General features: G+C 39.5%; 1 long non-coding RNA gene across 1 annotated transcript in view; it reads right to left on the minus strand.

Moving 5' to 3' along the window:
* The window catches only part of LOC138739188 (uncharacterized), a 28,641-nt gene extending 21,777 nt beyond the window's left edge, over window positions 1-6,864 (minus strand). The window contains exon 1 of the long non-coding RNA XR_011342075.1: window positions 6,804-6,864. This is a non-coding gene — a long non-coding RNA (uncharacterized lncRNA). The remainder of the gene's footprint in view (window positions 1-6,803) is intronic.
* Window positions 6,865-26,529: the final 19,665 nt, after the last annotated feature.

Here is a 26,529-nt window from a genome sequence, read left to right on the forward strand (position 1 = left end):
TTTGTTAATGCTTTTTATCGGCTTCAAATCCACCTCTCTTTGTTAATGCTTTTTATCAGCTTCAGAATAATGGAGTTCAAATGTCTCAGAAGTAGTTTCAGAGCATAGAATTATTCTCTCAAGGGTGATATGATCCTTTTGAAATTACGCCAACAAAAGCTGATAAGATAGCAGGTGGATTACTGACTATTAGATTTGAGGAAAAAAAAATGCAGGAATATGAAAATAATTTTCACAAAATATTTCCACATTTTCCAAAAGAGAAAAAGGATTAATTTATTTTAAAACCAGGCATGTTTTTGAGGACGTGTAATCAAGGCATTAAGGTGATGAACAGCAGACATGAGACTGCACACGCTCAAACCTTCCCAATCATTGTAGGGAATTCAAACAAGCAAACTTAAGGAAGACTCTTACAAATGATCACTAGCCTGTCACCTGCAAGACCAGAGGAACTACACCACCATGAAGAACACTGACCGAGCCATCCCACGACTGCACTTCAGCAAGTCTGATCACTTGGCTGTAGTTCTACTCCCAGCATACAAACAGAGATTGAGCATCAGTGATGCAGATAGTAAAATACAGTTGAGGGAGTTAGGGGAGAGCCTGCAGGATTTCTTTGAATCGGTAAGATTGAACTACATTCAAGGGTGCACCTTTACACCTAAATGAATATGCAATATTTAAATGTATTAAAACCTGCATGGACAAGTGTGTGCCTAAATGCACATACCAGGAATTCCTCAACCAGAAGCCTTGGATGAATCAGGAGATTAGCAACCTGCTAAGGGCAAGAACAAGGGGAAAAGGCCAGTGACCCAGTTCTTCACAAGAAGTCCAGGTATGACTATCTTAGCAACAAAGAAAGGCTATCTCAGCAACAAAGAAGCAATCCCAGAGGTAGCTCGAGACAGAGACTCACCAGCTATGGCAGGGATTGCAGGCCATTACATTCTACAAAGCAAGGTCAAACACCATGATTTGTTGTGATGATTCACCACCTGATGAGCTAAACACTTTCTATACTTGCTTTGAGAAAGAGAATGCAAAAATGTCTACAAAAATCTCTGCAAAGGGCGATGAGCCTGTGATGTCTGTCTCTGAGGCAAAATTCAAAACATTGTTCAAGATGGTAAACCTTTGCAAGGCGTACATGACAGGGTACTGAAAATCTGCCAACCAACAAGCCAGAGTTGGACATTTTTAATCTCTTATTGCTGCAATTGGATCTTCCCACCTGCTTCAAAATGGCATCAATCAAGACTACCAGAGTAAGCTGCCTCAATAACTATTGGCCAATTGCACTCTTATCTACACTGATGGAATGCTTTGACAGGTTGATCATGGCCAGAATTAACACATAGCAAAGTAAAGGTCTGGACCCATTCCAATTCACCTACCCTAAATCATTCCACAGCAGATGCAATAACACCAGCAGAAATAAAACATGATTGAAGTAAAAACACAATGCTGGAGAAACTCAGCAGGTCAAATAGTGTACTTTATATAGCAAAAATAAAGATACATAACTAAAATTTTGAGCTTGAGCCCTTCATCAAGGTAATATCACTGACTCTACTCTGGATCACCAAGAAAACAGCAACTCATACATCCAACTTCTTCGACTACAGTTCAGTCATCAACACCATTATTCCCTCAGTGCTGGTCAACAAGTTCCAAACCCTGGGCCTCTGCACCCACTTCTGCATCTGGATGCTTGACTTCCTTATCAGAAGATCATATTCAGCATGAATTGGAAACAACAACTCCTCCTCACTGAGGATAAACACAGATGTACTTCAAAGATGTGTGCTTAGCCTACTGCTCTACTCACTCTACACCCATGACTGTGTGGCTAGGCAAATTCAAATACTATCTGCCAATTTGCTGATGACACCATGGTTATTTGCAGAATCACAGACTACAATAAAGAAGTGTTCAGTAGGGAGATAGATTCTACTGGTGTCACACCAACCTTGTACTCAAAGTTAGCAAAACCAAAGAGAGGATTGTGGACTTCAGGAGTAAATCAGGAGAACACAGACAAGTTCTCATTGAGGGGTCAGTAGTGGAGAGGATCAAATTTCCTGGGTGTCAAAATCTGAGGATCTGTCAATGCAATTATGAGAGAAAGCTCACCAGTGACTGTGTGAGGAGTTTGAAGAAGTTTGGTACATTACTAAATCTTAAAAACTTCTACAGGTGTACAGTGGTGAGCATTCTGTTTGGTTGCATCAATGCCTGGAATGGAGGTGCCAACTCTCAAGTCAGGAAACTGCTCAAGAGGCCTGCGACACCATGGGCACCAGTATTCACTTATCGAGGACATCTACAAGAGACAGTATCTTCCAAAATCTATCCTCAAGGACCCCCTCCACTCAGGCCATGTCCTCTTCACTTTGCTACCATTGAAGCCTGAAAACAAGAACTCAGTGACACGAGGACAGCTTCTTTAGCACGACATTCAGATTCTGGATTGATAAATGAACTACAGACAACTCACCTTGTTTGTTCAGAGTAACTGTCTGCCTGTTTTACCATTGAAGTCTTGGTTGGATTGTTCATTGTCAGGGACCTCACCATCAAACTTACCACCATGGGTGGCCCTATCAGGACCATAGATCCAAACAGCATCACTCTCAGGATCACACAACTTCTCCATCACAACAAGGTAGCAATCCATGGAGAAGAAATCCACTTCTACCAATAACATAAAAAAACAAAATATTTTATTATTTCAGTCCATGGACCCCTTTTAAAGCATTGTGTCCACCAGTGGGGAAGGGGAGGGGGGGTGGCATATGGCCTCTGTTGAGAATGGGCTAATCTATACAATGTGCTGTTGATTAATACACCAAGGTCCTGTGGCACAGACCATCCCCAATTTCAGCATAATGGCCAATGTCATCGTCAGAAGCTATAAAGATAGCAGTAATATTATCCATGTTAATCATGCAACAGGTGTTCAGCCCAACTAATTTAAACTGACCAGTGGGCACCTTCCCTGTTAATCCCATCACCCAGTAGTTGGTCCATAAATGATTCAAGGGTTCTCGATACTTAAATGCTGTTGAGATTTTAATCACTGACTAATATTGCTTTGGTTTAGTGTGCCATGCTGAAGAATAGGTGTTTCATTCTCACATTCAAAAATAAACCTAGTGTGGAGTTAACAAGCAATAATCACTGAATGTTACCTAATTTGTGATACAGGCAATAACTTGTTACTGGGATTAAATGAGTTGATATTGGTCGATGATACAGATGGTGGAGGATTGAGGATGTGATGGAGAAGTGGAAAACCAGAGGCTGCAGATGCTGGAATCTGAAGCTAAAAACACCACTGTATGAAATCAGGTGGTCAGGCAGCATCAGTGAGATTTTTAAAAAATATAGTCAATGTTTCAAAGTCAAAACATTTCATCAATAAACAGTTTTCAGCTTGCAACATCAGACTCAAAACAGACTTCATGAAGAATGGCCCGGAGAATAAGAACCCTTTGTTCAGTTTGACTGGCTGTTACAGAAAACATGTATCATGTTTGGAAAGGTATCAGGTTTGGTGGGTTCACAGAGAGAAGAGTTTGGACATATGTTACAATCACATGTAATTTTAATTAATACATGGGAGAATGTTAAACAATACACAATTACTATTTCACTTAAGCAATGTTATAGATATTCATCTCAGATCCAGGCTGGACTCCAACAACAGTGAACAACATGCTCACACACTTGAGTACACACACTACAAACAGGAACACTTACACACACCCAGTTCCCAGTACCAACAGGGGTGAAACTCTCTGCAATTATTGATCCATTGCAAAACTACTGCTCAAGTTCAACATAATAAACAACTTACCCATGACTGTTCCACAATGTCCACAGTAACAACCTGGCATGGAGCAGTAACTGGGGCTTGGATCATGAGGCAGAGAGAAAGAATGTGCTATGCGTTGGTGTTACATACAGGGCTAATCTGTGCTTCCAGCCAATAATGACTCTGGATGATTTAAATTAGCCAAAGGCAAGGTGTGCAATAGTGGGTGGCCGGAGTCCAACCTTGATTGACATTTAATGTGACTTCTGAATAAGTTTCAGACAGGGTGGATATATGACCACCTGCAATGCACACATTCCAATCAGACAGGAAGCTACATTTCCTCCATGCACAACATTCCATCCCTTGGAAGTCACCTAACTCTGTAATCACAATGAAGATAATCTCTACGTACATATTATAACTATAAAAAAGGGGAAAAAAAGAACAAAAATATATATAAAAAATACCAATCAAGTCGATCAATATATACACATGCCTTCTGTATGCATATAATTAAATTCAATTACAACATCTCAGCAACTCCAAACAAAGACTGTCGCTGTTTTTCCTTTGGAGCACAGTACTGTAGGAGATGGTCCCAAGCGTCAGAGGGAAGGGTAAAAAAAAGAAATGTATCTGGTCACCAACTTTAATGCCCCATTCTAGGAGGCCAGGGAATCTGGCCGAGACCACAGTCATCATCCATCCACATAGGATGGTGTCATCATCAACCCCATCTGGCAGCACCCACAAGACATTGGTAATCATCACCTGTCAGTCAGACAGACTACCCAGAGTGTTTGATTCCTGATGAGAGAGAAGAGAATTGAGGGCCTCCTCATTTCCCAAATGAAGCAGCAGCACGACTAGATTTTTGCCTGGCCGCTGGTGGTATTGCTCCACTCTCTCAGTTAGCTTTTTAACACAGTAGTTCCAGGTCCCCATTATTTCACTGTGATCACATATGTGTGCACCTGAAGTCCACCTATTTTTGGCTTCCTTTTCCTTTTGCAGGGTTGGCAGGGTGGCCTTGTGGCAAATCTTGGACCATGAAGTCATGTAAAGACTCTGGCACACAGGGAGGAGGGCATGTGTCGAGGAACTCAGTTTCCTCATGGTCATATCCATCTATTTATACATACTCACCTCCCAACCACATGGTGATCCCATTCCCTCCTCAATAATGGCTCGGACTTTCCCTAGATCAAGCTGTGAGCCAGATCAGTGAGAGCTGCTTGCAGCTGCTTTGTTCCAACCAGCAGGAAAGCTGCCTCCATGACTTTTATTTCTAGATAGCCTTGGGCTATCTGCACTGACTCTTGCAGGGCATAACAGGGATGCTGCAAAGATTCTATCTCCCTATCTTGCTGTGCACCCTGATTACTTAACTTAGATATGATAGCTCACTGGTGCCTAAATAGGGATACCAGTAACCATGGTGCTCCCCCACAACTCCCCCTGACCTCAAGAAATCTCAATAACTCCAGGTGGGAGACCACATGATGCCCTATCTTCTCTTCATAGGGGTCCAACCTGTCAATTTAATCGATTGGCATGTGACTTGGGTAAACTTATACCTCTCATTTTGTTCATTTTAGATTGGTCACAATGTTTGAGCTACCAAAAGAAAATAGACACACACACACACACACACACACACACACACACACACACACACACACACACACACACACACACACACACACACACACACACACACACACACACACACACACACACACACCGAGAGCAGTTCAGTTTATACAAATGTTTATTACAAATTCAAAAGCTGATTTCAAACTGCAATATGCAAGCCCTTCCCAAATATACTTATCAATGCCTGGACTGATCCCAACTGCCAAAGCGAGGCAATGACTGCACACTTGTAGTAGGTTGTCAGGGAGCTGGTAGCAGCTTCTCCACCTCCCCCCGACTGGGACGTTGGCTGGACTCTAGAAGTTCTCCTTCTTGCTGAGAGACGTTGCCACCTCTCGGAGAGTCTCAAACTTCAGCAGCGGGACCATGGCTTATATTACCCAAAAACTGCTTATCCAACCATCTATTCCCAGCACAGCAAGAAAGATAAGCGAGCAAGCTAGCATGCTAGGCTTCTATCGAATAACATAATTTTCAGTTTATCACTTTGAATACAATGGTTTATTTTGCATCAAGGCTAGGCCTCTGACAGTCTGTGACCAAAACAAGCAGGAAGATTAAATGTTCTTGGTACACAGATGTCCTTTCGTCAGATAACAGCATCTCTGGCCCTTCGGTGGAATTTAACTTATGTCTGATGATTGTAAAACACAAGCAGGTTCTCAGCCTTGCAGAACCAAAGGCTGCAAAAGTAAAAATCACGATTTAAATCCTCCATTACAACATGGTATTGCCCTACTAGCCACACCACCAAATGACTAAAACCCTAATGGTCTTTGGTCCACCCGGTGATTTTGTAATCTGAACCCAGGGTCCCTTCCCTATCTGTGGGTCGATTCCTGATGTCCCTCTTGATGAGCAGATATACAATCACACTTGCACTCGACAGGATGCCCATGCACATACTTGTTAATACAATCTCCCAATATTCCACTCGCACATGGTTAAGACTCCACGTGCATCCAGCCGAAACTCTTTGAACCCTACTTGCAGCTTCAATTCTCATGTCGGGAAGAGTATCAGGTTTCGTCATAGAGATGAGTCTGGACACGTTACATTCACACAAAACTTTAGTTAACACATGGATGAGAAACAGGAGAGAATGTTAAATGTTACTCAATTACTATTTCACTTAAGCAATGATATAGACATTCACCTTGGACCTAGTGAGCCTATACTCGACACGCTTACACTTAAGTACGCACTCTACAAATGGGGACTGTTATACACACCTGGTTCCCTGTACCAATGGGGGTGTGGCTCTCTGCAAATATTGATCTATCACAATACTACAGCTTAGATTAAGCCTAGTGCATACCTTACACACGACACTTCCAGTGATGTCCACTGTAGCGACCTGGCATTGAATGATGTCCAGGGCTTGGATCCTGAGGCAAAGAGAAAGAAAGTACAGTATGTTGGTGTTATATACAGTGCTAATCTGTGCTTCTAGCCAATAATGATCTTAGTTGTTTTAAATTAGCCAAGGTGTGCATTAATGGGTGGCCAGAGTCCAACCTTGATTTACTGGTGATGTGACTTCTGAATAAGTTTCAGACAGGGAGGACATGCAGCAATTACATAAATTCCAGACAGGCAAGGAGGTCACATTTCCTCCACACACATTATGTGGAGTCCATGTAGCAGAGAGGGCAATGATTTCACAATTCAGGCAAGAACTCAGAAGCCACTGAAACCCTTAAGTCAATATATTAAACAAAATTGGCATTTTAATTTGAAACCAAATTATTGCCAAAGCCAGAAATTTTAAAGAAAATGTTGGGACTCTGCATAGGGCTCCATCTTCATATGTCAGAATTGTTCCATGGGCTTCAAGTAATTGATGGATGTTTTTCTTCCTTTGTATCCCATATGCTTCTATCACTGTTAGCCATTATCCCGGGGTTTGTGCTATTTGCTGAGATGCCCATGACCCAAAAAGTTACATGTATTAAGGGCAATAATTACACTGGACAACAAAGATTTTGTTTCCTGAACACCTTTGGGTGCATTTTATGGATTTTGGGTTGCTGATCACGAAAATCACATTAAAAGTTTCCTATGGCACATTGTTTTTAGATATAACCTTTTTTTGTGATTTCCTGTCATATTTTATACCTGCTCGTATATTGCCCACAAAGCAAGCTCTTTTGGTCAGTTTTCACAGTGCAGATGCTACGTAACTATTGTCTTAGGCATGGGTATGCTTACTCAGGGTAGATGCAGAAAGGCTATAAAAGCAGCTCACATATATAGATGTTGTGCATTACATTTATATAGATTAAATGCATATTGATGCACAAGGCTCAAAGATCCACCATGACTGCACTTATTAAAAAAAGACTGAATTCTAATTCGGTTGTAAAATTGGTGAGCAAGACAAACCATGGGCTCCTCACATTTGTTGTGCAACATCTGCAGTCAACCTGAGAGTTTGGCTCAGATTTAACTTGCTACATTCAATAAAAATTATGGTAATTTAATGTTTCTCCAACTTCGTATGTTATATAGCAAATCTGAAACCAACATTGGTTTCAGCTTGAAGTTGTCTATCATAATCCCCATTTTTTTTTCAGGAAGAAAATCTTTTGAAAAAAAATGTTATCCAGTCTTAATATTAAACTCAAGTGATACTGCTATTGCAGCAGACTGAATAAATAGCTATAAACAGTTAATCTCTGTTTCCTGTACTTTTCATGCTTTCACTTTCCATTTAATTTTTATTGACAAAAGCCCTGCACACCACTTTACCAAATGCTAACTCGTAATCAGTATGGATGACATTAACTGCATTTCCTTTATCAATTCACTTTATTATTTTGTCAATGAACTCAATTAATTTGGCCAAAATTTATTAGCATTTTAATATTTTGCCTATTTAATTAATTGCTGAACTTCTAGGATAATATTAATTCTATCCTATTTTATAATCTCTGGAGCACAATTCATAAAACGACTGATCTTTAGTTAAAATGATTGATCTTTAGTTTCTTGATTTATTGTACTGTTCAATTTTAAGAAGTAGCGTTAAAAATCCATGGTCTATTCTGCCATTTGACTCGAGTTTGAAACTCTGAAAATGGTGCTCAAATTCTCAGTCAGGAGATGTTCAGGAAATTTGTTGATAAATACAAAATATTCCAGAATTATTATGTCAGGCTATCACTTGACTTATGTGAAAGACACTCCTCCAAGAGTAGCACCAAGAAACTGATAAGAAATTTGCTGGATAAGTGGGCTGGGATTTTCAAAGTTTTGCTCTAGTGTGATATTCTTCTTGTACTCTTTCATCACCATTACCACAACCTTCAATGGAAAATGCTAATAGAGACTAATCGTTGTTTTCTCTGATGCTTCACAGTGTCATTCCCTTTTATTTCATTAATCCACTCAACCTTTTTAAATTTATAAATCCTTTTACTATTCCTCTTTACATTATCTGACAAGGTTTACTCACAATCTTCAAACACATATGATTGCCTTTTATCCACAATTACCCATTTCTAAATTTCTCTTTAAAATAAAATCCATGGTTTGATTTGCTTTTGTGCTACCAATATCAATTTGTCACAGAAACGATTGAGATTGACTATTAAACATAAAATCATACAATCATACTGAACTGAAGGAAGCCATTGTAGAGAGAGAAGTCAGAAAATCCAGGCTTCTGTTATTTTTTATCTTTATTTTATGTTTTTTTTAGTAAAGTTACTTTGAGGGTTGGAGCAGGGAAAGAAACTCACAAATAACAATAGTTTGAACAGACAGCCTGGAATCTAATTCAAAGCTGTAAACAGCATTATTGTTTTCAATTTAAAAAAAACTATAACAATGGATGTTTACTCAAGAAGACATTAATTCAAAGAGAAGGCCATTTGTTTACGACTCAGTCTTTTGGGAAATTGAAATTGAAACAAATCAAGCAAGTCATGTGATTGAGACACATGAAAAACAGTATTTATTTCATCAGAAAATAATCTGGAAAGAGAATTGAAGTGAATTTGAGTGAGATGGTCACTTCTGCTATTTCCCCTTGTAAGAGGAGAGCAGTGAACTAATATAGACATTGTAACGGTCCTTTTAGATTGACCCATGTCTGGGTAAAGAAAACAGGATTATCCCTGTACTTGTATCATAACATTGTATTTAACCCTTGCCTGGGTTCGTGAAGGCATGAAGAGGGGAATTGTGATAAATCAGTCGTATGAAGGAACATTTCTGTGAAAGCAACTTGACAAGAATTTGTGAGTTTTGAGATCTAATTCATAATTAGATCTCATCTAATCTCATCTAATTCATAATTACTTCTAAACATCAGTTCTAAAGATTCTGTGTTTCAACACAATATTTCTACAATTGAAATTTGAATTGACTTTTCAGAACTGGCTGTAATGGTTTGGGCAACACACACACACACACACACACACACACACACACACACACACACACACACACACACACACACACACACACACACACACACACACACACACACACACACAATATTTGTGCATAGTTGGCATTAAATTTATATTTAATTAAGATGTTATTATAGAAGGCCGAATGACGGCACAGTTAGATGGGCCAAATTGCCACCACAGTCACCTGACATAAGATGGCATGGGCCCCCCTTCCCTTCCAAGGAGAAGCCCACAGAGATGGTGCTGCTTCCTGGTTGTGTGCTGCTGGACAGGTTGTGATGACATCACTCCATAAGGCCAGCGCACCCTTCTCAGGAAGTGTGCAGCCCCCTCAAGCAGCACAAGGAATTTCAAATAATGTTTAGTTACTGGTTCACCTCGTGCTGTGTGGACGTCTCTCATTTCGATAGCACTGATGTTAGCAGATGCTACAGTGGTGTCCCTAATCATTCTAATGTCTTTGGAACCTACCTCAAATGCCACAAATGCAGGATGCTACTACGGCTACAGTAGCAATGGCTGTGACCAACGATGTGGGCATGCATTTGCTGCCTTTCTGGGCAAATCAACCTAGGAATTAGTTACAGCTGGCCAAGTCACAGTTCCAGATCAGAGGCATTGTCTCGGATGACACCAAGTTCTGGCACGTCGTCAACACCCTGGATGCTCTACTGCAGCAGAAATAAGATCCTCATGGAAAATCCTCCTATGGAGCGTAAGTACAAACATTTCTGGCATTTCCTCCTCGATTTCCTGGAACTCAGCTGGCATGAGTGGACCATCCGCATCCTGAATATGCAACACCTGGGCAATAGGAACCCCCTCCAAGCTCATGTACAAAATGGTGGTCTTAGTGGGCAGATTCACAAACTATTTTTTTTTGTTCAAGGCCCTGTACCTCTCCAAGCTACCGGTGCACATTTCCTCAGCAATATCCAACATGGATTTCAATGCCTTACACCTGGGAGCCAAGGAAGCAGACAGACTTTTCTGCACCCTGCAACCATGCTGTGTGGACACCTCTCACTTCGGTAGTGCTGCCATTAGCAGATACTACATTATATTATTAATAAAAAATATTGTTTTAAGATACCATTATTTTGGTATATTTCTATTGCTGATGGTTTATGATATAACACAAGATTTTCGGATTTTCCAGATTCTCGGACAGGACTTAAAATTCAAATTTAAGAAGGAATAAAGAAGAGACAAACAGGTAAATTTTTGATAGTTATTTATCAGCAATCACAGAATGCTTCATTTATCCAAACAAGCAGTTTTAAAGAAAAATAAAAATCCCACTGGGCATCTGTGGTACTAATGCAAAAACTCGCTAAATTTTAAAAGTTTGAGAGTTTTCAAAATCCCTCCATCTAAGTAAGGTTGAAAATTGGCATATATGCATCAGGTAACACAATCTTGGAGAGGAACAACACAGCATCAAAATTTCAGACCAACACTAAATTTTAAGATTATGATAGTAGTGAGGCAGTGTGACCAGTCACACCACGTTGAGGGTTGTTAACCACTGTTTTTATAAGGGCAGCATGAGCTCAGTCACCTGGTGCATTGTGACATCATAATCACTGCCCAGGGTGGGAGCTGGAAGGGATGCTGGAGTCAGACAGAAACCTCTGATGACGCCATTTTCCCATGACTGCCCCGCCACGTGGCAATATAAGCGTTGCCGGTTTGCCATGAGGATGTGCGCTGCGACAGTAGTGCATAAATGAGCCCAATGTCTTTTGGAATTTAATATTTGAATCCTTGAGAGCATATCTATTTTTTTCTACATTTAAACAAGACATAATATTTTTTAGCCACAATGCATGTGTAAGTGGGGTATTATCTTTCCATTTTATCAAAATTGCTTGTCTGGGTATCAGCAAAGTAAAAGATAAAATTCAACTTATTGAATTATTGAATTATTGAATAAGAACAATATGTTCTGTTGAGATATTCCAAAAAGATCAATTAAAGGGCAAAGTTCCAATTTTAAATTTAAAATCACTGATAGTATTTGAAAGACATCCTTCCAAAATTTTTTTCTAAGGTAGGGCAGGTCCAGAACATATGAGGCATCATCTTTTTTCCATTTGTCTCATAAAGGATTCATATCTGAATAAAAATGGGACAGTTTAACTTTAGTTGTGTGTTCTGTAGACTACTTTAAATTGCAGCAAACAATGCCATGCACAAAAGGAAATACTGTGAATCGAATTAAAAATAGAATCTCAAACCTCATTGGAGAATGAAAGTTTAAAATCCTGTTCCCTGGTGTTCTTGATTTTAATTAATTGGCATGTCTCAATTTTTTGGGAATATTTTATTTTTCATTTTTCATAAATATTCATAATCAAATCTTTATATCAAAATAAATTAAACTTTTTCATACAAAAACAAAGAAAAATCCCTCTCTCATTCCTACAAAATATAAATCCACACACCGTCAGAGCTCACATTTATACTATCCATAAAATAATTTATGTGGGGATGACACATCTGAGGCTTGTCTTAAATTAACCACTTTGTCATAGATAAGAGATATTAAGCCTTTATAAGAAGTTCATAGTTCAAAAATGTATCAAGAACATTGGCCTCAGGGATTACAGGAAAATCAGAAATCTGAGATCAAATAAAATATCTAATTTGTAAATATCTAAAAAAATGAATTTAGGTAATTTGAATTTTTCCACCAATTGCTCAAAAATGCAAAATTGCTGTCAATAAAAAAATCTTTAAAACATTTAATACCCAATCTGTGCCAGTCATTAAAGATGGAGTATTTCAAAGAAGATTGAAAAAGCTAATTGAATATATCGGACTGGCAAAACAAAAACTCTGAAATTTAAAAAAAAACTTCTAAACTGTGACCATATTCTCAAACTGTGTTTAATTTTCAGATTATCAATTAATTTATATAGAGAAGAAAATAAAAAGGAATCTAGAATTGCCACATGGAAATTTCTTCGTAAAATTTATTTTCATTTCTACCCAATTAGGGTGGTTGACTTGATTATCAAATTGTAGCAAAAGAAGCACATTACATATATTGACCATCCAATAATAAAATCTAAAATCAGAAAACACCAAACCACTGCTCTATTTGACTTTCTGAAGATGAACTTTATTTAAATGGGGGCATTTTCCTTGCCATATCTAAGAAGATATAAGTAGAACTGCGTTTCCTTCTGCTGTATAAAAAAATTCACATTTTCCCTCACTCTACTCCCACTTCACTCGACTCTGCAAACAACATTTGTTTCCATCTAGTTCCCTTAAATGTGTTCTCTCTGTTTAAATGTATTTGTGGTGGGATCAAGTTTCATGTATTATTTAAATACTTCAAAATATGAGTTAATAAAAGCCAAAAGTGCAGGAAATACTTGGCAGGTGAAACGGCATTTATGGAAAGAAAAACAGATAAAGAACATAAGAAATAGGTCATTTGCCCTGTTGAGCCAGCTCTGTCATTCAGTAAGATCATGGCTGATATGGCCAAGGATTCAGCTCTACCTATTCAGTCATCCCCCAGTATGCTACTTCCCTTACCACACTAAATTCTATCTGTGACAATGATATCTATCAAAGAGGCAGCCTCTACTTCTTCCTTGGGCAGAGCGTTCCACAGATTCATTATTCTCTGGGAAAAGCAATTCCTCTTCATGTCTTAAATGTACTCTAGTGAATTGTTTTTTGTCTCACCTTCCAGTGGAAACATCCACGCCGTATCTATCATACATTCCTTTCATAATTCTATATTTTACTATAAGATCCTCCTCACCATTCTACTTTCCAATAGTTACTCCCAGGTTTCTCAAACTCTTTTCATAGGCTACACCCACTCATTTCTGGAATCAATTCTTTCACAGGTAAGGAGATCAGAACCAGGTGTGGCCTGACTTATGCCCTGTACAGTTGCACCAGAAGCTCCCTGCTCTGAAATTCAATCCTTCTTATACTAAATGCCAACATTCCACTCATCTTCTTGATTACCTGCTGCATCTGCAAACTAACCTTTTGCAATTTATGTTCAAACATTCTCAGCCATCTCTGCACAACAACATCCTGTGGTTTTTCACCACTTAAATAATCTATTTTAAGTTAAATTTCCTTTGATAGAACTTAGTAAAAGAGAAAAGATCTTTACAAAATGATCTGTGAAAGAATATTTATTTTCTTTTACCTTTTCTGCTTAAACCAATAAACTTCATTTAACACAAGGATGCTGTTTCCATTTCTCTCAATTCATTCTGCTCTCTTTCAGGATCTTGTATCATGTGATGTCCAGAAATGGACACCATGGTGCAGCTGAGATCTAAACAATGATTTAATGAACTTACTTGCTTTTATTCTTTATACCACTAGTTACCCAAGGATCCCAGACAGTTTCTCAATAATCTAATCAAATTTCCTAGTCACCTTCATAGATTTGTGCATGTGAACTTGATGTGCCTGTAATCCCTTTCCATTGGAGCATTTGGTTTACATTGAGTCTCTTCATTCTTCATTACATAATACAGTATTAATTTATTTGAATATTTTGGAGATGATTAAACAGGGTGCTTGGAGTAAAGATCCTGGAATGTTTATTTTTCAGAGGCATTTTATTTCCTAGCAGCAAATTTTGAAATTTTAGTCGTGTTGATCAGAGCGAGTGAAAGCAACACATTCTCAAGAAGGGTCCGGTTGAAATGTTTACTGTTTGAATCAGCGCGTGTTTAAGAACTCGCTCCCAGCAAACCCCTTGCTTTGTGGGGCGGAAGTGAGATTGGCTTCTTGGCTGAGGTCTGCCCTATACTCAGAGCCCTTCTGGTTGCCAATGGCTGTGGACTCACCTGCAACTGCTGGATCTGGTTCACTTGCTGTGTGGGTCATCTGCCACAAAATAAACCTTGGATGCATATATTTTCTACAGCAATTGAAAGCAAAAGAGTATTTGCAAAACAAATATAAACAGCAAATAAATGTTATCACTTCTCTTATCAGTCACATAATGCTGAACTGCTGTCTAATAATACCATTCGGCATTCTGCTTTTAAAGTTTCAACCAGTTTTTAAGCATCTAAAATTGTTAAACTGGAAGAACTCAATCAAAAGGAAGGCTGGTTATTCACCTGGAATTATTTTCTGGAATGTCTGTGGGTGTTAATGTTAAGTGTTAGAATCACAACTTACTGCTTAATAGAAATGAACAGAAGATGTACATCACAGACTTCACCAAATGGCAACAGGTATTGAAGTTAGCTGAGCTTCCCATGTCTCACCAAACAGGCCTAAAAAGAGTAGGAAACAACTATCAGCATGGCCAGGAATGTTATGGCAATCAAACACTGCCGAACAAAATGTTCTGAAAATATTCAGCAGGTCGAACAGCATCTGTAGAGAGAGAAAGAGGCAATGTTTCTGAAACATATATTCTGTTTTTCTCTCATCACAGATACTGTCAAACTTGGTGAGATTTTTAAGGGGTTTTTGTTTTTATTTTAATATATTATGGCTTGGTCAAGGATGAATTGGATATCAGTTTAATAAAAAAAATCTAGCAAAAATCTCTTCTTCTGTAGAATATGTATTATACTCAAAGTTTGGCTAACAAATTGGATCTAACTAGTTCTTGGTCACGGCCCTTTGTCTGTGGTGATACTAAACAAATTCAAGTTCAAGTTTATTTATCATCCAATTGCACAAGTACAACTTGATGAAGCCACATTCTTCAGTCCTCCATGCAACACACAGCACAAATAGACATATCACCCATACAAACAAACAGTACTCATATACAAATATTAACAAATAAATATTATTGTTGGTAAACTTGTAGATGGTATTATTGTAGGTGTAAAGTGAGTAGAGCAGGGGGCTAAGTATGTATCCCCATGGTGCTTTGGTACTGATGGAGACTGTGGAGATGTTCTTACCAATCCTCATTGGTTGTCATCTGGAGGTGAGGAATTGATGTTCTACTGCAACCATACCACACTATGATATAGCTGACCAGGATGCTCTCAATAGAAGTTGATAGGAGAGTGACCAGGAAGATTGGCCACCTTAGTCTTCAAGTACATTTGTTGTTGCACCTTACTGGCAAGTGAATAGATGGTTTTTTTTTGTGCAGGATAGGTCATGTTTTAACTGGACTCTGAGGAACTCTGTGCTTTCTACTTTCTCCACTACCAAGCTATTAATATGTAGTGAAGGACAGTTGACTCAGGTCCTCCAAAAGTCCGCAATCATCTCATTTGTCTTGTAGACATTGAAAATCAGGTTGGTATTCTCGCATTATTTCAAAAGATTTTCCACTTCTGTAGTATGACTCATTGTTCTTGCTGATGAGGCCAACTGCAGTCATGTCTTCTGCAAATGATGACTCTATTGGAGCTGGATCTGGTGTTGCAGTCATGGGTTAGTAGCGTGAACAAGAGTGGGCTGAATAGTCTCGAGGTCTGCTAGTGCTTAGCATGTTGATGCTCTACATTCTGCTGTCAACCTGGCCTTTCCATTAGGAAGTCCAGAATAGTTACAGAGATGGGTGTTGAGTCCCAGCAGGGACAACTTCTCCACAAGCCTCTGGGGTTTGATTGTATGATCCCCAAAAGCAATCTTTCTTCAACATCATTCATGGGAGGGAATGAATGGTCACAGCAACATTCTCCATGAGTGTTGTTTTTTTAATCAGAAAATCATTCGTTAAAACAAGTAAACTGGTGACATTATGATGGTTTGACTTTTGAAAAATTATTGCACATATTAGCTTCTGAGAGAAACAAAAAAATCTTCCTCATGACTTTTTAATTGTTCAATATAGCCAAAATGTATGAAGCAATATTTTGCAGTAGCGCAGGTATTCAACAGGAGTTTATTAAATGTAAATGAATTAAGTGATATCTGCACTGGTCTTTTGAAATAATTGTGGTGGAAATTCAGTGATACATTTGCCCCAAATACTTATATAGTTCTTGATCAACAAGAAGATTATTGGAGGTTTTAATTCTGTGCCTCAATACTAAGGCACAAAATATAGGAATTTTTTCAAGTACAAAATTGTGATTATTATTAGTTCAATTGGTTTTAGTTCTAAGTTTTGTTTCAGTAATTATTCTGCATTATTCCTTAATGACCTATAAACTCAAATATGATGAATGTGTGCTTGTGCCTGTGCATGTAATAAGTACAAGGAACAAAAGAACTTTGATCATCTGATTAATCCTGATGTAAACTGGTCCATACACAAAACTACCAAACATTAGCAAATTACAAAACATATCAAATATATAGATGGCAATGCCAGAATGGTGATGGAGAAAATGGTTTGGATTAAACTGCAGCATCAAGCAGAGTTAAGGGAGATTTACTTTGCATTTTGTTGCATGTTATCTGCAAGCTGGGAATATGTAATCACACAGATTCACACTAACCAGTATTGGAAAATGTGAAATATGTCATAAGATAGAATAATCCTGAGCCATGATAGATATTCTTTTGTGGTTAATGCAGAAGAGACACCTTCCTCTTATATCCTATCCAACAAAAATTAACTAGTCCCCAGTCTTGTTTAATGAATTATTATAGTGTTAAATGGAAAATATATAATTTGCTGTGTTTTAAACATTAATCACTAGGGCATTAGCCCATGAAGCTGGAAAATTACCCAGAATATGGTGAATGAAACCAGCCTAAAGATTACATAATTCTGATGCTTCGTGTGGAACCTCAGAGCAGCCCAAGAGCAATTGTAGTAATTTTGCTGACATCAAATTGCTGGAATGCAATGACCCCTCCTCCCCCCTCCCCCCCCCCCCACCCATTAATCCCTTTTGAACATAAAAACCCAGAGTCTTGTTATACTCCCTCTAGGACTGGCCTTACTATACTCCCTATACACTCATGGCTATGTGGCCAAACCCCACCCTCATTGGCTGTGTATTAGAAGAGAATAGAGTGACCAATGGCATGATGACATGATTACAATGAATCCTTCAACAAAATAAAGTGTCTGTCATTGACTTCAGCACACATACCAGGATGCATCAACAGAGCTGAGGTAGACATGGAGGACAGCTTCAACTTCTCAAGAGTAGACATCACCAACAACCTGTCCATCTAACATATTGATGCCACGATTAATAGAGATTGTTATTTCAGAAGCATGAGGAAATTTGGCATGTCTCTTTCCACATTTTACAGATACATTATAGAAAATATCCAGTCCAGATGCATAACAGCCTAGCACAGGAACTGCTTTGCAAGAAACTGCAGTGAGTGATGAACACAGTTCAGGCCACTGCAAAAGGTACCCATCTGTACCTTTCACTGTCTTGGGGTCACCCCACCCTGGTCAACACTACCTGTTGTATCAGTCGACTTGCCTGGATTTCACACAAAATAAAGCTTTTTGCTGTATTTCAGTATACATGACAATAAAAATAATCTGATTCATTTGAACTGAATTCAGATCAATTCATGCTGGCAGAATTCAGGAGCTATATAGCAGTTGCAAGACAGGAGGCAGAGCTCCATTGACTGGCCTGCATGTTCTGGTCTTTGGCCATCCATTTTCATGATGGCTGCACCTGTTCACATTAATGCAGAGCTGGCCACAAATTTCCACCTTGGAAAAGATAGGTTTCCAATCTCACGAAAACTTTCTTAAACTTTACTATACTCCAAGTCGTTTCATGTGAGCTCTTATGTGAGCCTGATAATGCCCTGGCTACTCCATGTGCATGCTCACCAGCTACCATTGACCACCTGACCCTTGAACTTCATCAAACTTCCAGTATCGGAATTTGTGGCCATGAGTATCTGATGAAATCATGCAACTGGCAATCTCTTCAAAGGCTTATTGCTTAGCAGATGAGGAGTGAACGGTTGGGAGATTGAATATCTCACATGAAAAAAATTATGGAGAAAAATGGAAATTTGTTAGAGGTGTACATCTCCCCATTTGCAACTTCAAAAGTGTGGATGGGGGCAGGGATATGGAGGTGGATATGAGGATGAACTTAACATCATGTTCAGCAGTCCCTCTGTCATGATGGCCACAGAATCTGTGGGATTCAGTTCATTGCTGACAATTCCATTTACTCCAGCCAACCAAAACAATGAACAGACAGTAACTGGTGCCGGACTGTTGATGCCAACCGTGGTTGCGAAACACTTTTGTCTTGCAAATGAGACAGAAGAATGATAATGAGTGTGTAGCAACAGTGAATGTGCCTGACATAGATGAAATTCCTAGGGTGTGAAAAGTGCCTGAACTGTGCTCAGAGAGAGGCAATACATGATACGAAGGCTTTGTGACAGAGTCAGTTGTGCAGGATAAGACCATAAGATGTAGGAGCAGAATTAAGTCATTTGGCCAATCAAGTCTGCTCTATCATTCAAATCATATTTTCCTCTCAACCTCATTCTCCTGCCTTCTCCCCATAACCCCTGAATCCACCAGTCTCCTCTTTAAGTTGATCCAATAACAGCCTCTACAGCTAACTGTGGAAACAAATTCTGCAGAATCACCTCCCTCTCATTGAAGATGCTTGACCATTACTACATTTTAGAACACTACATCCATTAAGAATACAGAATAGTATACCATAGTACAGGCCCTTCATTCCATGATGTTATGCCAACCTATGTAAACCACCTCTACAATAATATCATGCTTCCCTTTCTCACATCTGCACCCCTCTATTCTTCCATTTATTTGGACAATCTCTCATCAGCACTTGTTGGCAAAATTCCTGGAGCCTTTAGAAATCAGAATGCCTGAAATTCTAACATCCATAATACTAGTTAGGTTCAGATGGTGCCTGCACTTGCACTCCATTCCCATGGTTTATTGCAGAAAATTATATAACTGGCACAGACCGAATGCTGAAAACAATCTCAGTAGGCACATGAATTTCTCAGGTGAGATGCACCAGTGAAACCAGCAGAAAATATCACATTCTTGCGATTGTATATTTGGCAATGTAATCAAATTTTTAATTTGGGGGTCTCATGATGTAAGTTTCAGATACAGAGATGCAAATTATTATGGCCCAACTGAAGCAAGTAAGGCAGCCTCATTTAATGGGTCTCAATTATCCCAGTGTAACCAAATGGCTTCTGAGTGATTTGTGGCACAAAGACAAATTAACTGTGCTCAGCAAGGGCTGTAAAACACCGAGGAATCTGAATATATTGTAAGAATTCATTTTAATAATCTTTGGCAGAAGAAAATCTCTAATGGTCACTGAATGTTGCATAATGAATAACAATAAGGATATTTGCTGCTACATAGAAATAGTTTACATGCTTGTGTAAAAAGAAAACACAGGATAAATTCTGCTGTGATAAGAAATGACTTTGTACTTCAGTCAAGTCTTTATTCAGATTACAAGGAGGGGGAAGTAAAGTGACTGGCAGGTGTGTGCACAGGATACTGAGAGTTACAGCTTTCCTAACTCATCCTCCTGTTTTCACTTTTGGCAAAGATATATATACTGGAGCAGTGCTTGACAGATGTACGTACTGGAGCAGGGCTTGACAGAGATGTACGTACTGGAGCAGGGCTTGACTGCTGTTGGCTGGTGAATTAAATTCCCTGAAGTGATAACTGAGCTTGAGCATGCACATAACTCATTAATTTGTTTTAATCACAGCAGATTGGGAGGGCTTCATGGGACCTTGGCAATGGATCAACTCACTTTTCCCTGTATTCAATGAAGTGATAACTTGGACAGCACCAGAAATCAAGTGAGCTTTGACCAGCAATGTTGGCAAAGGAAAGGTACACTGGACGACATTTATTTTTTTTCAAAAGGTTTGCTTCCTGGAAGAAAATTGGGGATTTTGATAGGCAGCATCAGGATAAACATAAAGATAATTTCAGATTTTCTGTAACACGTAGGAAGTTGAAGAAAGATTAAATAAACTTTTATTGAATTTAGGTTGTTTAATCAAATAATGATGCTGACACATTCCGTTAGTTCAAACGACCTAGAAATCTTGCGCCGCTGATTTTCGTTTCTACTCAACATCTGATGCCTCTCATGTCAGTGTCCAACAATAACTGGCCAGCACTGATGGATTCCAGTTCCATTGCTTTTCCATTGTCACAATGTCCTGGTGAAGCCTTTCACCATTTTCATCACTGACTGAATCAAGATCAGCAGGGAAAAAAATCAAAGCGCAAATGCTGAAAATTATTTTTCAGTGGCATGTTGCACTTCATCATTTTGTATGCTTGGAGTAGATTTAAAATATGCCTGGAAATCGCAAAAATAGGTTATATGTAAAAATGAGTATGTGCAGGGTCAGCACCATATAATGCATGTTAAAAGGGGACATTAGTGATTTTTGAGGGGGGATCACTTAGCAGAGAGTGGGTGCTGGCAGGGACCTGCCAATAATACACTATTGTGAGCAGCAGCCTATCGACGGGTGGGCTGATGATCACAAGGGAGAGGGGAATCCAGGATGACAAGGTGGGGGGGGGGGGGTTTGCTGGCAGAGACCTACTGTCGTTAATGCCATCTGACCCTCTGACATGTGGCACAACTACACTTTTTTTTACTGTGTCATGTGTCGATAGACGCTACTGACACTTGAGGCATGCTAATAACATGACCGCTGAGGACGGGTGGAATGTCACCAGAGTGTGTCAACCTAAATGCTACTGACACTGGAGGGAGTAGGGTGGGTCTGATGGCCAAGGATGGCTGTGACCGTATGGGTGGGCACAGCCCCTCGTTTGTGGGGGGGGGATATGCCTGTGGATGCCCCCCACCCCCAGCGGTGCCAACCCTGGGTATGTGTTAGGAAAACTTTAAAATGATTTTCATGATCAGCAGCCCAAAATCTATTAAATACACCACAGAATGTACAGAAAGAAACATCTACATTGACAGTGTTACAGGCAAGGATCATTGGTAGTATGAAAAGTAGATGGTCCTGAAATGTGGGAGTAGCATCTGCTGTTTGAAGAGATGCCCTATCTGAGAGGGTGGTTGTAAGAACCAAAGGCTCAATTTTGGTTGTCGAGGAGCGTCCCATTGGTCCTGTGTCCTGAAGGTTAGTAGGCCATGCACAGTCATGTTAACTGCTGTGTGCGGGTAAAGGCAGGCACCATTGTGGTGCCGGAGGAGCATGGTGGTGCATGCGTGCTTGGCTCAGTGCCAGCAGCTAGCGGTTGGAGCTGGAAGCCAGCGCATTCAAAGGAACACGCACGGTAGTTTCAGGTGCATTTAAATATAGGTTCTACAGCCAGCGTTGGCAGTTGGCAATCCAAGGAGGGTGTGTTAGGTGGTTATGCTACGCTATGCAACATTAAATAACAAGTTATTGTACATGGACTGTTAAAATGTATGTAATAGGAATATTATGACAGAAAGTTACTTGTTAAGATTAATTGGTTATTTTACAGAAATTAGCCCTTCTGTGTTTATTATTATTTAAAGATTGTTTGAAAAAAATTCAACTGGGCTTTGTTATTGATTTAAGCAAGAAATACATCACAGACAAATGCCTAATTCAGCCTCCAAGTGATTATATTTTATTGGAACTAAGTTGCTATATTAAGTTGACAGGAATTAATTGTTGAAGCAAAAAAAATAGAAGGATAGAAGATAGAAAATAAATCCCTGTTGTTTTGGAGTGATATTGAAAATAATATATGGAATCTCTTTGCAGTTTGAAATCCACATCCATTGGCTGAGTAGCAACCAGAAGAAGAGTATGAAACTTCTAATTTGTGAGAAGATGATTTTGTTGACATTGGTAATGCCATTTCTTGAAAATCAGTGCTATTAAAGATGGTGCTGCAGTGAAAACTAGCTTGAATAACAACAGCACATTACAGCCATTAGAAGCTGTAGGCTTACGTCTGTGGACTCCTTCTGTGTATTTGTGGAACATTTTGAACACAGTTTGGATTTGCTGCCGCTAGTCCATTGGGGACTGTTGATTTGGCTTGTGTTTTGTGTGCTTGGTGTCAAGCTTGACTAACGATTGAACAAGATGAGTAAAATGGCCGCAGCTGCCAGTGGCATTACTGCTGAGGAGCAGCATATTGAAGACATGAAGGGTGTGGACCTCACGGCAGAACTGAAGTGACGAAGACTAGTTATCACAAGTGACAAAGGTGCTCTCGTCGCTAAACTGAAGCTGGCAATTAAAGAAGGAGAAGAGGGTAAAGACTCCGCAAAAGTACTGTGGATGACGTCAGCTGATTCTAGAGCCAGTGGTACAGAAATGGCTAAAAATGTGACACAAAATGTTGGTGAAGAGGATAAAAGGAAAGAAAACATATGATTCGAATTTGAAAAGGAGTTAGACCCGGGCAACAACCAATGTACCCAAAGTAAATCCATCAGAAAACTGCATCTTAGTGGGGGTGGTTAGGATAATGGAAAACTCTCAATAATGCCTGTACAAATTAAGACCAAGAATGGGAATATGACTACGTTCACAGGTATTTCATTTTTTTCTTGTAAAAAAGCCATGTATGAAATGACCGAACTAAAAGAGATCTGATGGTGGTAAGAAGTCATTACATAAAATGAGAGAGTATTTGATGCTAAGGCAGAACCCTTCTGTCTTACAAGACAAATCCTCCCTGAGCATAGTGTTACTGGGGCACAAACCCCAATAATGAACCCATTCGAAGGAGATGTCAACCAGATTTCAGTTATGAAACATGATGAATTATGGGAACAGCAAAAGACTAAATAAGAAATACACTTCTGAAGGAATGAAAACAGATTTATGTGAAAATAAATCAAAAGCATCTAAACCAATTTGAAGGAATTTCCTCTTAATCAGGTTATTGAGCCTGTTAACATTAAATGTTGCAAATTTTAAATTAGGCATCTTATTTATTTATATCTTGAAACCTCCTTGTCTGGTGTAGCAGAACCCCAATTCATATGCATTTCTTGAACCAGGAAGCAGGAAAGAAGTTCCAAAGTGGGCTCCAGGGCTTCCCATGCTTCATCTCTAAATATAAGGGCTCAGGCTGAGTTGGCTGGTCTTCAAGCTCAAAAAGATGCGCTTGATGAAAAATACTCCTTAGAGAGCAGCAAATGGAACAGGAGGAGCAACTAGGAAGCAGCAATTGGAGCTAAGGAGAAAAAGGGAACAATTGGGTTTGAAATCAAAACGTTGCTGAGAAGGCTGAAGTGAAGGTACTGACAAGTTTAAATGGATCTGTTATATGAAATGACCGAACTAAAAGAGATCTGATGGTGGTAAGAAGTCATTACATAAAATGAGAGTATTTGATGCTAAGGCAGAACCCTTCTGTCTTACATGACAAATCCTCCCTGAGCATAGTGTTACTGGGGCACAAACCCCAATAATGAACCCATTCGAAGGAGATGTCAACCGAATTTCAGTTATGAAACATGATGAATTATGGGAACAGCAAAAGACTAAATAAGAAATTCACTTCTGAAGGAAAGAAAACAGATTTATGTGAAAATAAATCAAAAGCATCTAAACCAATTTGAAGGAATTATTTTCATCAACAATAGATGAAAATGAAATATTAGAAGATGCTGCCAATACTGCTGGTTATTATTTCTGGGTAATCGATTCTGAGGCAGGACTAAAACAAATGACAGAACAAATCTGAAAGTAGCCTCAAGGTTAAAGCAGACAAGGTCAATAAAGTAATCTTGCAACACGCTGCAAAACTGGCAAACACAGAAAATTGCACTGATGGAATAAAAGGCCATGTGACTGCCAATGCTATGCAACTGCCTTCTGAAGAAGAAATGTTGAAAAAGGACTTGAAATATTGGATAATCATGAAAAGGGTGAACAGAAAGATTTTAATTTTGAATTTGAAAACAAAACTGGATTTCAAAAAGATGAGAATGAATCCAATGATCCTTCAATTTTGAAAGTGACCAAGGGAAAGGTCCAGAGAATGGTTGACACGTATAGAGATTTAATTGTAGATAGAATTCGCAAAGCCAGAAAACAGAAGAAAAGAATAAATGCTGAAGAAATAAATACAATTAATGAGGAAGCAGATGAAGTTTTATCAAGATGTAAAGGGTTGGAGGAGGAGAATTATCTTTTGAAAGATATGAAGTAATTGGTTAATAACACAGGACACTGACTATAGAAAACAATCAGGAATGTAACGTGAAGGCCCAGCAAATAATGATGCAGAAAGAAAGAAGAATTGTATTCCAATGACAAAGCAAACCTGTTGCTGGGAGGGTTAAGGAGACTCATTCAATGAAATCAAGAGGATCAGATAAATCTTCAAAATCTGGTTCTGAAAGTTCAAATTCTTACTATGAGAAGCAGAATGCTGGTAAAAGGAAGAAATCCAAACGACATGTTGAAGATGTACCTCATGTTAAACTTGAAAGGAAAGCTGAGTCTATTCATCTGAGGTTTGCTGGTCAACATTTTGGCTCTTGGATTCTACAGTAGATGAAGGAACTTTAATAAGTACAAACTGACTTTATTTTGTTGGAAATTTGAGTATGTACCTTGCCCACTACACAGATTGCAGAGTGGGGGTAAAGATGAAAAAAGACCTGAGTAATTTTTCAAAAGTTAAGTAGTTAATTGTTTATTAAATTGATATATGTGTGGTTGTTTTTCTTTATGATAGTAATTATTATAATTATAGACATACTGTCTTATTATAAGGAGCACCAGTCCCACGACACGAGCCATGCTGGGAGAGACATTCCCGTCGCCGATCTCCTGGGGAACGAAAACAGGCATTCGTGAGGGGTCTCATTGGTAGCCGTGCACAGAAGTGACCGAATGGCATGGAGCGCCTCAGGAAGAGCCTCATGCCAGTATTCTATGGACCACTCTTTTGACTAAAGGGCCAGAAGAACTGCCTTCCAGATCACCCCGTTCTCACATTCCACTTGCCCATTACCTCTTGGGTTGTAACTAGTCGTGCGACTAGTCGTGATGCCCTTTCATGTCAGGTACTGGCATAGTTCCTCACTCATGAAGCTAGACCCTCCAGTCTCTGTGGATAAATGTGGGGTAGCCAAACATGGTGAAGATCTGTGTCAGTGCCTTAATGACGGTGACCGTGGAGGAGTCTGGGCAAGGGATGGCTAATGGGAAGCAGGAGTACTTGTCTATGACCGTGAAGAAATAAACGTTGCTAATTGTGGAAGGCAGGGGCCCCTTGAAGTCCATGCCGAGGCGCTCAAAGGGCCAAGTGGCCTTTAAGACATGAGACTGGGGTGGGCGGAAAAAGCAGGGTGTGCAGAGACCTGGCACACCTCGGTCATGGTACTGACATTCCTGACGGTGTATGGGAGGTTCTGTGACTTGATAAAATGGTATAAGCGGGTGACACCCGGGTGGGAGAGGGACTAGTGCAGTGCCTGCAGCTGGTTGTCGTGGAGCGACACGCAGGTCCGGGAGAGGGCGTTGGGGGAGTCATTAAACTTCCCCAGACAATACTGGATGTCGCAGCTGTATGTTGCCAGCTCGACTCTCCAGCGCAAGATCTTGTCATTCTTAATCTTGCCCCTGTGTAAGGTGTTGAACATGAATGCCACTGCCTGCTGCTCAGTGAGGAGGGTGAACCTCCTGCAGGCCAGGTAGTGGCTCCAGTGATGGACCACTTCCATGATCGCTTTGGCCTCCTTT

The sequence above is a fragment of the Narcine bancroftii genome, chromosome 7, assembly GCF_036971445.1.
Source record: "Narcine bancroftii isolate sNarBan1 chromosome 7, sNarBan1.hap1, whole genome shotgun sequence".
NCBI classification, from domain to species: domain Eukaryota; kingdom Metazoa; phylum Chordata; class Chondrichthyes; order Torpediniformes; family Narcinidae; genus Narcine; species Narcine bancroftii.